We start from the raw sequence: 14,192 nt of genomic DNA, 5'->3' as shown, positions 1-14,192 counted from the left end.
GGAAGGTCAGACACATCTGAGACAGCCCTACAGTTACGCCAGTTGGCAGCGAAAGGAAACGGCACAAGCAGAGGCAGTTGCAAGTCTGGCAGGGGTGAGAAGGACACCCTGTAGACTGAAGTCTACCACTTTAGCACAGAAGAGTTACAGTGACCACTGCCACACAGGAAGGAGCATCTCTAAGCATGAGATTACCCAGAATATTACTATTTCAAGACATCAGCTGAACCTCACAGGACTGAGCACGCTGATGTCAGCTTCCACTTTGGCACACTAGTATTTCCAGGTAGGACCAAGACCGTGGTTACTGGAAAGGCTCTGTGTCCAGCTTTTGCAAAGGTAGCTGATCAGTATCCTGTGCTACTTCATCTTCATAGTATCAACTGCTCAGCTGGTAGGCCTGTCCATAAGGTGATCAGTGTATTTTCCCAATGTACAGCTTGTTCTGTGCATATTGGAGAGAATCACCCTGCACCAGTTAGGTCTCTGACTCACAAGGTTCCTGCCCCAGGACCCTCAGCACAGCACTGGGTGCCCCTGGGGCTGGGAGCCCCTGGCTGACCAGCCTGCCTGCTCAGCCTGCCATGCCTGGCCCTGGCCCCAGGGCAACATCATGAAGCAGCTGGATGTGCTTCCCGTTATACACCCCAGTAAGGAATTGGGGCAGTCAGATTCTGTCCAGAGCATCTGCTCAGTGGAATGCACCTCGTGGATCAAGATGAATAGAAATTACACTAGGAACTCTCTACCTTCTGGCATAATTTCTCATCCTCATTTGTTTCAAAACTTGAGATTTGTTTCCAAGGAATTCACTTGTGTGTGTTTGTACATAATATATTCATGATTTCATCATCTGCTTTCTCACAGGTACTGACTTCATTATAATGACTCCTAGGAGAGATACACAAAAGACTCTGCCTGAAGCAGTTTAAATTAAGACTTAAAGGCCTGAGAACTGGGTGGATCTCAAATTCTAATTCCAGATACCTTGCTGTTGATGTTCATGTTTTTAACTCCTTGTCTAGCTAATCTGGCAAAGTGATGGTGAGGTTGTGTTCACTAAGAAACCTCCAAAACCTGTCAGTTTTGGGGGTGAAAAATGTCTGTGTCCTTTCCCCCATGGCTTCTAATCTCAGGTAAGAGCCCATAAACAAGTGGCCACCATAGAGGTGATTCTATGATTCTAGGATACAAACCTTTTCCAAACTAATAACAAGGAAAAAGAACATTTCCAGGGCAGTTTTTAATTTTTGTGTTTGTGCAAAGCTCTTTCTCTGGCCATCAAAAATAACCTATCAGGTTATTCTCTTTACTTTTTAGCTTCCATGCACCACCTTCACCATTAAACTGATAGACCTTCACTGCACAGCTTTAGCTGGGTGTGGTGACAGCCTGAGAAGTTCCCTATTGTAGCAGCACTGCCTTGCTGAGCTGTCCCACAAAGCCAGCAGTGTAGCAGGAATGATTAATGATCAAATCTCAAAATAAATTAAGAAAAAGGGACGTAAAAGGATGTTTACAGATTTCCACATGGCTGTGGTCTATTATGAAGCTATAACTTCCTATCCATTGAGTGTTTACTAGAAAGGCTGAGAATTAAGATAGAGTCTTTTGTGGACAGGAAATGATCCAAGGAAAATTAAACAGCTACAGCAATTCACCATCAAAATGGGAGGAAACACTTTAACTGCTAAATAACCAAAAGCTTGTGTGGTACTAGGATGCTATTTAAAATTAGGAATAAAAATTTCTCTTAGACATGCACTTCTCCAAGACCTTAGAGGAGATTTTATCCAGCCCTGCTTTGCTTGATCAGATGGCTGTAAGTTCCAGTGCAAGTCTGACAGATTAATAACCGTGGGATCAGACACATGTTTAATTAAACACAAACATACATGATGTGATATGAATGTTTTAAAAGCCCATTCATTTTAAGCATGACTGATGCGATATCCAGAGATGCACCCACACTTGAAAAAAGCTAAATCAAAAGCATTACACACCCATACAGGAACAGAGAACCTCCAGGAAATAACATGCAGTAATATTTTAACCCTGGGCTCACACCTAACGGGCAAAACATTGCTTCATTTTTTCCTGTAAAAATTTCACGAAGTTGCTTTAACACAAACAGCACTGAGCTTGGGGAAGAAAGATATCACCCAGCAGGATCATACATTTAAAAATTCAGCATCCGTTTTATCAGTTACAACCTACTCTAGATTTTCAAACTGCAGAATGGTGCTACGTGTGGCAATTTTAATCTAGATTCCGCAGGAAAGGCACTTCCCATCTGCAGCTGAGCTCCCGGTTCACACCCAGAGGCTTTGTTCAAAATCTGCTCTTCAGCAGCCAGCAAGAGCCCTGCACGTGCAGCCACGCGGGCAGCAAACACAAAGAGCTGCTCACTATTAATCCCAGAATCCCAGAATCATAGAGTGTGTGGGGCTGGAAGGCTCTGATTTCCAGCTCCTGGAAATGTGATGCTCACACAAGCATGAGTTCACCACCCGTGAAAGCATCATGTAGGTCCTGTCACCCAACAAGCAGGTATCTGGGCCAAATTACTAAGCTGCAAAAAAAATTAAAAATATGCTAGCAAAATAATGTTTCATTAGCAATCACTTGTCAGGGCAGCAGAAGTGCTGGGGAAAGACAAAAAGGAAAAGGTTTAGCTCTCATTCTCATTTCCATCCTTCCTCTCATCACTCCACAGCTAAGTAGTTTTTGGCTTCCTTACCACAACAAAGCTGAGACTCCTCTATCTTTTTAACCAAGATAAATGTCAGCCTGACATATTATCAAGGAATGAAACTTGTGCTATTTATATTCAGAAAGGCAACAGCAGAAATAAACCTGGGGTTTGGTTTTAGGTTACTGCGGAACAGAGAAAACTAAACAAAACCAAGGATCTGGTCACTTTGGGGTTATTCTGAAGTGGGCTCAGTCTCAGGAGGGAAACATCCAGCTCGGCCAGAGATCAACAAACAATGGCAGCTCAAGAGAAGAGAGTGATTAGATCCTGAATCCACATGCTGTAAATGATGATAGCGAGTTTATCTAAGAGTTTCAAATGCCAGGGTCATTGGGAATGGAACTGAACAGGCACACAAAGGCAACTGCAGTGTCCTCACCCAGGCTGATTGGGAAAGGTTGTTTCCCAGGAGGACAGAACATGGGCTCCTTCAACCTCCCTGTCCCCAAAAGCTGATTGCACCAGCAGGGCCACAAGGACAACGTTTAACACAGGCCTCTTTGTACATGGAAACACTGGCTGAGCCACCCAAGTTAATGAACATTGAGCCAGAATTACCACTTTATGGTCTCAGCTGCTACAAAATACCTTGTGGTAGCTTATGACCTTCCACCAGAAGGTGCAGGTTGTGTGCTAGTTTGCCACAACCATCCTGTTAGACACAGAAAAGCACAGGGCTGCCCAAGGCAAAGGGCTGAGCATCTATCAAGCAGCTGCTGCCCAGGAACCCAGGAGCTGCAAGCAGGCACCCCAGCTTACCCCCGCTCACTTGTTTCCTCTTCATGTCTTTTTTCTCTTAACTACACATTCCCCTCCCCATTTAATGGGTGCTGAAATCACCTTTAAAAACGTTGGCAAGCAATTTTTTTCCTTGCACGCACGCACTGATGGCAAATATCCTAGAAGTTAAATTTCCCAGCTGGAAGGAACCAAAAGGATGAAACTGCCCTCATTAGAAAGAAAGCCACAACCAAAAGCTTCATGCATGGTTACCAGAAAAGTTGTTCTTCATCTCGCTGGTCAAATTTAAAATTAAAATTAGATTGACTCATTAGAACTCAGATTCACAAGCCGACAATTTAAAAGCACCTGGAAGGTTAAAGATTTAGTCTCAATAAAAGATTTTTAAATTAAAAAGAGAAACCAAAATGAAAAAAAAAATAAAATCCCAAAGGCTCTAATTAAACACCTGAAGTGCTAATTTCTAGAAGAAAATAGAAAACCTGCTGGAGCCATTAATGAACATATTGCTAAATTAAAACTTACATGCCAACTACATAAAAATTATCCCCAGTGCAGCTGTCCCCCCAAAAAGAAATGCACAACAGTTTTTGTACTCTAAAAACATGCAAATGCTTATGCTGCACAAAACTGGGGCAATCTAGCAGTTATTTTGGCAAAGGAAGTGTCTCTGAAGCTGTGGCATCTCACACGCAGCCTGCGCTGCGGAAGATGGAGGTTGCATTTCCAGGCACAGAGAGAAGACTAGAAAAGCAACCCAAACCAGTGAACGACTAGAGATGAGACTCGATTAAGAGAAATCCCCCTGGCTTGTGCAATGAAATCCCACCCAGCCCCCAGCAGACATCCCCATCCTTCCATCCACAGGTGAGGAAGCGAACAGAATTTAAATTAAACTTGCCCAAGTCTGGCTCCAACTGCTGCTGCTGCAACACACACCAGAAATGATCAAATCGCTTCAGTAGCCAAGATGACTCCAGCTTTCTTAGAGCTGCCAGGGTCATATGCAGTGGAAGCAGAGACCTCCAGCAAACACTTGAGCTTGGTGGAAAGCACCGTTTCCCTTCCATCAAAGCCACACAGATTCAGCCTGAGCAAACCCCCAGGAAGAGGGGCAGAAGCTGCTGATGCTGACACAGAGATGCTGATGGGGAGGAAGACTGGAAGCTGAGCTCCCTGTTTCCCTGCCCAATGTCCTAACATGAACCCCTAGATAAAACGAGCCAATTCTGTCAAAGAGGCAAACACTGGATGGAATTCAGCCCTGCATTTTGTTTCCCAGGAATTGAGAGTCCTGAGGAATCTCAGTGAAAGAGCGGGATGACAGATGCAGCCCCACAAGAAAACCGAGGGGGAGGAGCATGTCCCCCACCATCAGGCACCACAAGAGATCTTGTCTCACTTCCCAGATGAGCTCTGCACTAGAGTCCTGTTCTCAACTGCAGCTCAATGTCCTCCTGTCCCCTGGGCAGCTGCACCTTGTGCAGGGCAGAGGGAGCTTCCCCTCCGCCCCAAAACGCCAACCACAAGTTCTGCCTCCTCTGCCCAGCTGGCCTCCCAAGAGTTTGGGGTTCCTCTGCAGAGGAAGAGCAGGAGCCTCTCCTGTGGCTCTGGCCACACGCCTCAGCACCAGCCATAACCACTGCCTCCTTTCAACAGGGTAGAAACCCAAGAGCTGGCGCGAGGCAGGAGCCCGACAACACCATGGAGGGCATCAGGCAGCGCATCACTGCAGCCCCCGGCAGCTGGAACCTGAAGTGTCGAGACACTGGGTTCCCTGCTCATGGCAGGGGGGTTGGAACTGGATGATCTTTGAGGTCCCTTCCAACCTGAATGATTCTATGATTCTGTGATTCTATTGACACAGACTCCATTCCGGAACCACCAACACTAGAAAACTGAGGGAAGAAAAAAATTGTGGAAGAAGCTGAGACAACTCAGTTGTTGTCACACTGTTTTCTGCATTATAAACAGTAATAATTCTTGTTTATAAAGTCTTCTGTTTCAGGGGTTTGAAGCAGCAGGTTTACACCAGATTTCCTTTCAGATGGGGGAAGTTTGGCAATTTTTACCTGATTTTGCCAGTTACGTGATGGCGGCAACGCTGAACATCTCGATGAAAGGAACCTCAGCCAAAGCCTGTGTTCCCTCCTTCCTACTTCTTAGAGCTTATTCTGCAGCACTTCAGAGGGCTCCAAGCCATCACTGTGCCCCTGCCCCAGGAGGCACGGTGCAGATACAGCTGCTGCTTGGGTTTTCAACAATAATTAAGGGCAAGATACAACAAAGGAAGTATGGAAGAAAGGGAAATGTGACATAAGTAACAAGAATCTCTTGCAGACAAACGCACGCACATTCAAGCCTATTCAAAGGGGCACCTCTGCCCATGTTATATGTTAATCTTGCCTACAAAGCCAACTTGATAGAATTATTCCAAGAAAGCAACATGGCCCAAGTTCATTAATTTTGTTACAACTTTGCTACGTTTCAACACCCTCCCAGAATTTAAAGCCTTCCTATTCTTTTTAAAAGTTGCAACCGATTAAAACGAAAACAACTTAGGTGGTTTTGCTGAAAGCAGGTTTGTATTTGACAGTATTAAGATGACAGCCACTGTTTGAGCTGTTCATTCTTAGTGGCAGTTCAGAAGCTTCCTCAGTCACACTATGGAAACTGCTACCAAACAAAACAACAATTAAAAAGACAGCAACAAGCCAAACAGCAGCAGCAAACCCAGCCCAATGGAAGAGGAAGGCAGGCTGCTTCACTGTAGGAGGGGCTGCCCCAGCTTCCTGGAGGTCTAAAGCCACTTGCAGTCTGTGTGCAGGTGCCAAAGAGGGCTCTGCTGGAGAGGTCTCACCCTCCCTACACATCTCTGCTTCAACCCACCCGGCCACGGCAGTAGGTGGTTGAGAAGTGCCCTCAACCTGAGGCACCCAGAAGGGTGGGGAAACAGCCACAGGAACCCTTAGGCATGGAAATCAAATATCACACAGCCTGTTGTAGCTCTCTTGGCAGTGTCCTTCTGAACTGCATTAATAACATCTGCACCTGGTAAGGCTGAAATTGCCTCTTCCCCAGTTAGCCCAGTGCTCCTCAAAGAGGTGAGCTCCAGGACCTCTGCAAGCCCCTTACGAGCCAGGTCCTGGAGAGCTGCAGCAGGGCAATGGCACCTCAGCCCTGCTGCCCTGCAGCACAACACTGGAATGGAAACCCACCAGCAGCCCCTGCCCCAGGGCATGACGACAGGACAAAGGCACTTCTTGGAGGAACTGTCCCATAAGGAGCTGACAGAAGTATGACCCATCACTCCCAGCCCCCCTGTCTTCTCCCCCAGAGCAAGAAGCTCTTTCGTAAGCACTTCAGTAATCACAAACAGAAAGCAACATGGATAAGGCTAGGCTGGAGATGGAATAATTTCTGCACACATACCATACAAATTAGTAAATCTATTAACATAAACATGTAGTATTTATGGATGAAATGCATAACTTAGCACCACTGCCATCCAGAGCACTTAGAATCATAGAATCACAGACTGGTTTGGGTTGGAAGGACCTTCAAGATCATCCAGTGCCAACCCCGTGCATGGGCAGGGACACCTCCCACCAGCCCAGGCTGCTCCAAGCCCCATCCAACCTGCCCTTCAACACTGCCAGGGATGGGGCAGCCACAGCTTCCCTGGGCAACCTGGGCCAGGCTCTCACCACCCTCACACTCCAGAATTTCCTCCTCATGTCTCACCTCAATCTCCCCTCCTCCAGTTTTAATTCATTCCCCCTTGTCCTCTCACTACACTATCTGGAGAAAAGTGTCTCCCCATCTTTCCACGTAACAGTTTCCAGAGTGAGGGAAATGCTCACGAAGCACAGTTTGTCATTTTATCAACAGCTCTCAAACCTCCAAAAATACTTTCTAACTACATCCATAAAAATTACAGACCACAGCCATGTTTGCCTTGTGATTACTTTAAAGCTAAATAAATCTTTTCTTTGAAGCGGAAACAAGGTTTTTGAAGTTTTTTACCAAGTTTTTGGCCACAGATCTTATATATAACAACACAGATTTAAAACTTATTATACCCCGACTAGAATAATTTTTGGAAACACCCTGCTTGCTTCTTGGATGGGTTTCCATCTGATTCAATCACAGTAATTGCACAGCTCTCATAGTACTCAGAACTAGTCAGGAAAACAAAGAATACTGCAGAAGTTTCCATTTATAGATGACTGGGCTGCAGTTTAGTGATCCTGCAACCAGGAGTGGGAGAAGTCATTCTTCTCATTATCACATGGCAGAAACAATTAGAAACAGCCCCAAATTACATGAATTCTTTTCCTGATTTCACACACACTTGTGTGTATATGTATCTCCTACATAAGCCTTCAGATCACCCTCAAGCTCCCACTCTGAAAAACTAACACTACGTGTACATCTTCAGTCCCGTCTTTGCAAGCAGAGGCTTCATTAGGTGCATATATTTCCTGTGCTTTGTTTGCAAGGATTACTTCAGGACCATGTCAGTCCTGAGGAAACGCTGAGGCCCCTTCACAAAAGCCCTTGTGAAGAGATGGTGCTTGGCAACCTCTGGCAGCTGCAGAACCATCTGGGCAGGTTACTTGCAGGAAACATGAAGGTGGGACATGACTTGTCTCTGGTTATTGCAGCCCCTTAAGAGGCTCAAACTCCAGAAGAAGAGGCATGAGAAGAGCTAGTAAACACTACATGTAAGGATTCATTACTGTCTAATTAAAAGGAGGTAAGAGAAGATTGTCTCCCCCCTGTCTCCTATGGCATTAAAAACCTTGCCCAAAGCACCACAACCTGGTTAAGTCAGAGACCAGCTCCTGGGTTGGTTGTGCCACAGGTATGACCCGGGTGCAGCACCTCAGGCTTCTGTTTAACATGCAGGAGAAAAGCACATAAATAAAGGCTGTGTTGATGGTACCAGCAGAAAAGGAGGAAATGGCCCAAACTGAATTCTGACACGCACATTTAAAATCCTGAAGCTTAGAGGAAAAAAGCAGCATTTGAGGTCTGGGGGTACCTGTGCCTTCCCAACACGGTGCTCCTCATTGCTTAGGAAACCTTTGTGACTCTGCTGGCCTTTTGTGCTGAAGCTGTAAGCACCGAGTTCAGGCTGGGTTTTCTGAGGAGCTGCAGCCAAAACAACCCAGTCACTTCCAAGAATGTAGCTGGGCAAAAAGAAAAAAAAAAAAAAGAAAAAAAAAAGGAACCTTTTATTTGGAGAACAGAGGGCATTGAAAACTGTCCCAGTGTAAATGCTGTTCACTCCCCAGCTTGTGAGCACTTGAGCTCGGGATCCTCAGGCAGCTCTTCCGTGGAGTTTTATCTGGGGGTTCCTGTAAGTCAGGTGAAATAAAAACACCATTCTGACTACTTTTTTTGCAAAACCTTCCCCTTTAAAATTAGGTCTGAGGGAGCAGATGGCCAGGCTGCTAAAGCAAAGCACAGAATTAAGACTTCACAGTCATTTGAAAAGCCCAGGCCTCAGCAGCGCTCCCTGGTACAGAGATGGTGTTGGGATTTGTGATACTTTCATCTCCCAGATGTAACCAAGTTCAACTAAAGCCCATCGAGGACTCTTACCAGATGAAGTCTGAAGAGATATTTACTTGAAAGAGATGAGAGAAATATTTAAACCATAGTCCATGTGATTTTCTTGAGAAACTTTTGCTTCCACCCATCAAGGACGTGAAGCCTACAAATAAAATACAGTGTTCTACAGCATCTTCCCTTCCATTCAAAAAGGCTGATTCCCCTTTTAATATAAAGTGGAATTAAACTGTGATCTCAGCTTAGCACCAACTGGGACAGCAAACATAGCACCCTAAGACAGAGTGCCTGTAGCATCCAGAATTTATCTGTGCAGAACAAGCTGGCAGAGCAGCTACGTCTTTAGCAAACCAGACTCAATAAAAAAAGGATTTACTTGCATGCAAGAACATTTGTGGTCTCTGTGCAGTTTTACTTTGAATAGATTTAACATTTAACTAGTTCAACCACATTAATCCTTGAGCTCTAGACTCCTGGAAACATATTTATCATTTTTCATTCAGAACTAAAAATGACATTGGCAGCAACAAAAGGTGGAATTTCAAAGGGCTGTATGCAAATTTTAAAACATCACTATCTAAATAAATATGAAAACCTCACAACTTTCTTGAAAAAGTAAGATTCCTAGCAAAGCTACACTTTTCTCATTTATATCAGAATTAGTTTTAAGCCTTAAAAGCTAGAACTTGATGCAGCTTTTTCTTAGATAGGAAAGCCCATCATTTTTGAAGTGTCCCAATTGCAAAGGCTAAATTGCAGCAGTAATGATGAAATAAACCAGTCAAAAGGAGCTCTAGATTGAAAATTTAAATGAGAAACCAACTCAGTGCAGTTACTGATAATGCAAGTTAATTAAGAGCATTTTTGAACATTTGTCCCATTTCTTCACTGTGATTTCCAGGTTTGCTGAAGAGCTCCCTGATGTGCTGCCCACCAGACTTCAGGGCATGGCAGTAGCTGCCCTTTATGCAGCTCCTTTATTTGGGAGTCTGAATTTTAAAGTTTGTCTTGGGATAAAAATGTAGATAAGTAGATTGAAGGGAAGTGTGTTTTCCTGCCACTGTGCTCGCTTTCCTGATGGAGATGGGCAGATGGGTGTCTGGCTAAATCCATCTCCAGTTGTCTCCCATTCCCTGCCACTATTCACACTGCCTGCTCCCTCTGCTGCAGAGCACACCCTTCCAAAAAACCCCCCCAAAACACAATCCCCCTGCCTCCAGATGTGAATCCAAGAAAGAGAACAAAACATGAAGGAACTGAGGAAACAGGAGAGCAGCAGACCTCCCCCTCCCAGCTCGCTGGAGCAATGCAGCAGGTCTGCCACTGCCACGTGTGTTTCACTGGGGCAGGACACACGGACCAGAAGGCAGAGAGACCAGCCACCCTGACCATCCTGAGTAACTCCAGTGCAAGCCCCCCTGGCACCCGGCCTGCAGTTCCTTCAGCCACGCAGAACTTCTCTTCACCTTGACGTAACTTTGACCCTCTGACAGAAGGAGCATCACACAACACAGTCACTGTGGCTGCTAACATTTCCCGGGCAGCCAAGGGCTCCTCTTGGCTTCAGATGGACGTGGAAGATGACTGCCTTCTGTGGTGGGGTCTGATGCCTCAAAACCAGCTCGTGCACTGGTTTGTGGAACTGAGTCTTAAAGTGTGTCTCCTACTAGCTTAATCGGGTTCCCTGCCCCAATAAGCCACATGCCTGGTAAGTCCAGGTCCTCATCCTTTCCCTGGAGAGCTGCTGCCTTGCAGCCAGCAGGAGAAGGGAAGCTGCCTCCTGTACCCCAGGCAGGGAATCCCTGTCCCTCTCCAGCAGGCAGCACTCCACCTGCCTCTCAGTGTCTCCAATAACTTGTCTTGAAAAACCACCACAGCTTGAGCAAGTCTCATCTGACTTTGGGGTCTGAAGGCAGATACTCCTTCACTGCTCAAATCTCCCCCCTCACACCTCACCAAATCATCCCTTTTTGCTTTCTTTTTTAAAGATAATTTTACTCTCCCAGGCAGACCTCAGGAGACCCTTGTACAGCAACTTTTGTTCCCTGTACCACATTCAGTTTGCATCTCCCAAGCATAAATTCTCATCTTTCTTCCCCACCAGCTGAAACTTCTGCTGCCAACTCTCCCAGCCTTTGTAGTCAAGCACATTTGTCAAAGCACTTGCAAACATTCACACTGCAAACCTGAGTGCTTGCTGAGGCCAAGGTACGTGTAGGAATAAGTAGCCAAACAGATTTACAACTTGAACAAGACATTAACCTCCCTCCTGCTTCCCCAGTTCAATCCCTCTCCAAGGGCTCGTATCCTCCTGCCTGCAGCCACCTCCGTGCCTGTTGTGCTGAGCTGTCATGTCCTCAGCTCGGTTCAGCATTTCCTATTTCAGCACCTTCCCCTCTCTCTCACCAGCCTCCTGCTCCTATTGGGACAATGCAAAAAAACCCATTTTTCCAATCTCAGGACAACCCAGATTAAACAAAAAAGCTCTGCTCTGCCACACCCAAGAATATTCTGAAACACCAAACTGCATATTATTGTGCTTAACAACAACACAACCAAGCAGCTTTCTGGTCAGTGAAGAGCAGCTCTGGTGGTTTTGTTAAAAACTTCTTTTGACTTGTTGGCTTCAATCCCCTCTCACCTGTATCACACAGCCCTGCGAGTTTTCTCTCCCCTCAAGGCTATGCTTTTTTGCTTTAGCTTCAACGTTTCTGCCTTCTGCGGACCCCTTCCTGCCCTGGCTGCATTTGCTGCCTCCAACACTTCCTCCCTAGAACCTTTTCTCAACCTTTATCATATAAAAAAAGCCACCCCCCCATGTTCCCTCCCACGCTGCCACAGCCGCCCGCTCCAGCACCCGGGCTTGGTTGTGCTCTGTGCCCACGGGCTCCAGACAGCCCTGCTGCCCCCAGCTCCCTGCAACACACACTGCAGAGAGGGGGAAGCCACAAAACAAGCCCACCTGGAGCGAAGGAGAAAGAGCAGCACCTCACCAGAGCCAGGCTGCCTTTCGGAAAACGGGCTGGCTGCAGCTCTGCTCTCCCAGGCAGCATCAGCTCACCCCACGGCGAGGAAGAGGTTTTGTTGCCCAACAAATAACCAGCACTGAGGACGGGAGGAAAGAAGCACAGAAAAGGAAATAATGCAAACGTACAATATCTAGTCAGTCTTTGGCAGTAAATCTTCGTTTCTTGGCTTCTTGCAGAGCCTACAACACCAATCCGCTCAAACAGGGTTTTGTTTGCAGGACACAGCGCCTTCTTCCTCACCACTGGCTTCCTGACTGCAGCAGGTTCACTGGAGGGTTCACAGCCCCTTTACTGTCCACTTGATTAGGAAGCCTTCCACTTACTACTTCAGCTTTCTGTGAGCTCTAAAGATCAGGAGATACACACTAAATTTTCTTTCAAGTAAGCACAGAAAGGATAAAGCGGAACAAAACCCTGCAGGTTATTTCAGGGCTTGTGGCTGGAGCTAAGATCCCTCACTTTGTGGCTAAATGCTACTTCTTCTTCAAAGACTGAGCAGCAGAAGCAGCAACTCCCCTGACTGCTCCACTAACACCACTCTTTCCCTGAACACAACGTCAGGCAACATGGTTTTCACTCCTGGAGACTGACTGGCCTGGGTTGCAGCCACTTCTGATCCTTAGAAGAGTTTGGAAATCATACAGATGAGGGATTTCCTTCCTTTAGGCCTCAGTGGAGTTTTGCAAGCAGAATTTTCATGGTACTAAGACCCCGCAAGATAGATTGAAGTCTGGGCTTCACTGACCTCCCCAGGTGGAATGAAAGAGGCCTGAATAAAACAACAGATGGCAGAGAATTTCAGGTATCAAATAAGCAAAACCCTCAGTACCATGGGCATCTATCATCTTTCCCCAGTGTTTTTGTGGCATGGATGGTTTGGTCATCTTGGTAATCTCGCTTACAAGCATCTTTCCCGGGTGCAAGGGGACTTGAGCTGTACTTCACACATGTTTTTATTGAGTAATTTTTCCTTCACACGTGGCTTTAATAGATGAGTGCCCCTGGAGAACATCTCCACAAACACACACTACTACAGTGAACCAGGACAAAACCAGCACACTTGAACAGAAACAAGCAAAAAAGACCAAATAAGACCAAAGGACCATAGGGTCCATTTGGGAAACACTTCCTGCAGCTGGAGCAGGAGAAGCTCCACTGGAACATCTGCATGAGCCAGAGGAAGAATTTATTTCCCCCTCTCCCCAGAAAGAAACAGGCTGGGAGGGAGAAGAGGAAATGGCAGATGGCAGATAATTTCTATTTCACACTGACAGACAAAATGACAATGGATAAGACCACTGTCCTCTGGAGACCACAGGAAACCAGTGACAGGATGTGCCCCTTTCCACCCAGTACGTTAAGTGCACGCTCTGGTCACTTGTGTCCTGCATTTTGCAGACCCTCTTAATATTTGTATATCAAAGAATATGAATATATTCTTAAATAAATATACCTACATTTAGGTCTAGAAGCAACGATGCAAAACTTGTTGATACACACAGAGCACTTGACCTGCTTTACTTTGTTCTCTTCAGAAAACCTCTTACAGACACACCTGACCCAGGCTGCTTGGTTGTTTGCTTTGGCTTGGGTTTTGTTTGTTTGTTTTGGTGTGGGGTTTTTTCTGTTTAAAGAAGAAAAGGCAAAATTGCAAATCCAAGCTCCACCAGAAGGCTTTCATGTAACCTTTTCTCAGAGCACAGTATAAATGTTTACCCATCTCTCTCAAAATGTCACCAGCCTGATGCTGGGGACATGCAGTGTGGGCACTGAGCCAGCTTCTCCTAACCCAGTAAGAGGCACAGGAAAATGGTCAGGGTTGTTTTTTTTTTCTTTTATTTAGATTCCTTAAGAGTTTCATCAAGTCTCTAAATACTTGTGACCAAGGATTTTCAGGATTTCTTTTCTTTTTTTTTTTTGGTTATGATTCATAAGCAGCTTATCCAAGCACACCAGGGATTAGATGAAGCAAACGCTATTTTGTGGCTTTAAAAATATTTTTACTTCAAATAGGAGTCAACTGCCAAGTAAGATCTCCTCTGTCCTAACTTCTCTCACAGTCCTCTCCTTTTAAATAGTGAGAAGAAGTA

At 45.7% G+C, this 14,192-nt stretch overlaps 2 protein-coding genes across 5 annotated transcripts in view; one reads left to right on the top strand and one right to left on the bottom strand.

The window, feature by feature from the left end:
- The window catches only part of CCN6 (cellular communication network factor 6), a 126,101-nt gene that overhangs the window by 39,111 nt on the left and 72,798 nt on the right, over nucleotides 1-14,192 (top strand). The gene's annotated exons all lie outside the window — the stretch shown is intronic.
- The window catches only part of FYN (FYN proto-oncogene, Src family tyrosine kinase), a 129,040-nt gene that overhangs the window by 93,938 nt on the left and 20,910 nt on the right, over nucleotides 1-14,192 (bottom strand). The window contains exon 2 of one of the 4 annotated variants that reach the window (XM_051613136.1): nucleotides 8,544-8,691. The exons of the other annotated variants lie outside the window; for them this stretch is intronic. The gene's annotated coding sequence lies outside the window, so the exon portion shown is untranslated. The remainder of the gene's footprint in view (nucleotides 1-8,543; nucleotides 8,692-14,192) is intronic. 4 annotated transcript variants of the gene reach the window in all.

This window comes from Apus apus, chromosome 3 (assembly GCF_020740795.1).
Source record: "Apus apus isolate bApuApu2 chromosome 3, bApuApu2.pri.cur, whole genome shotgun sequence".
NCBI classification, from domain to species: Eukaryota; Metazoa; Chordata; class Aves; order Apodiformes; family Apodidae; genus Apus; species Apus apus.
This window is presented reverse-complemented; position numbering and strand designations above follow the sequence as displayed.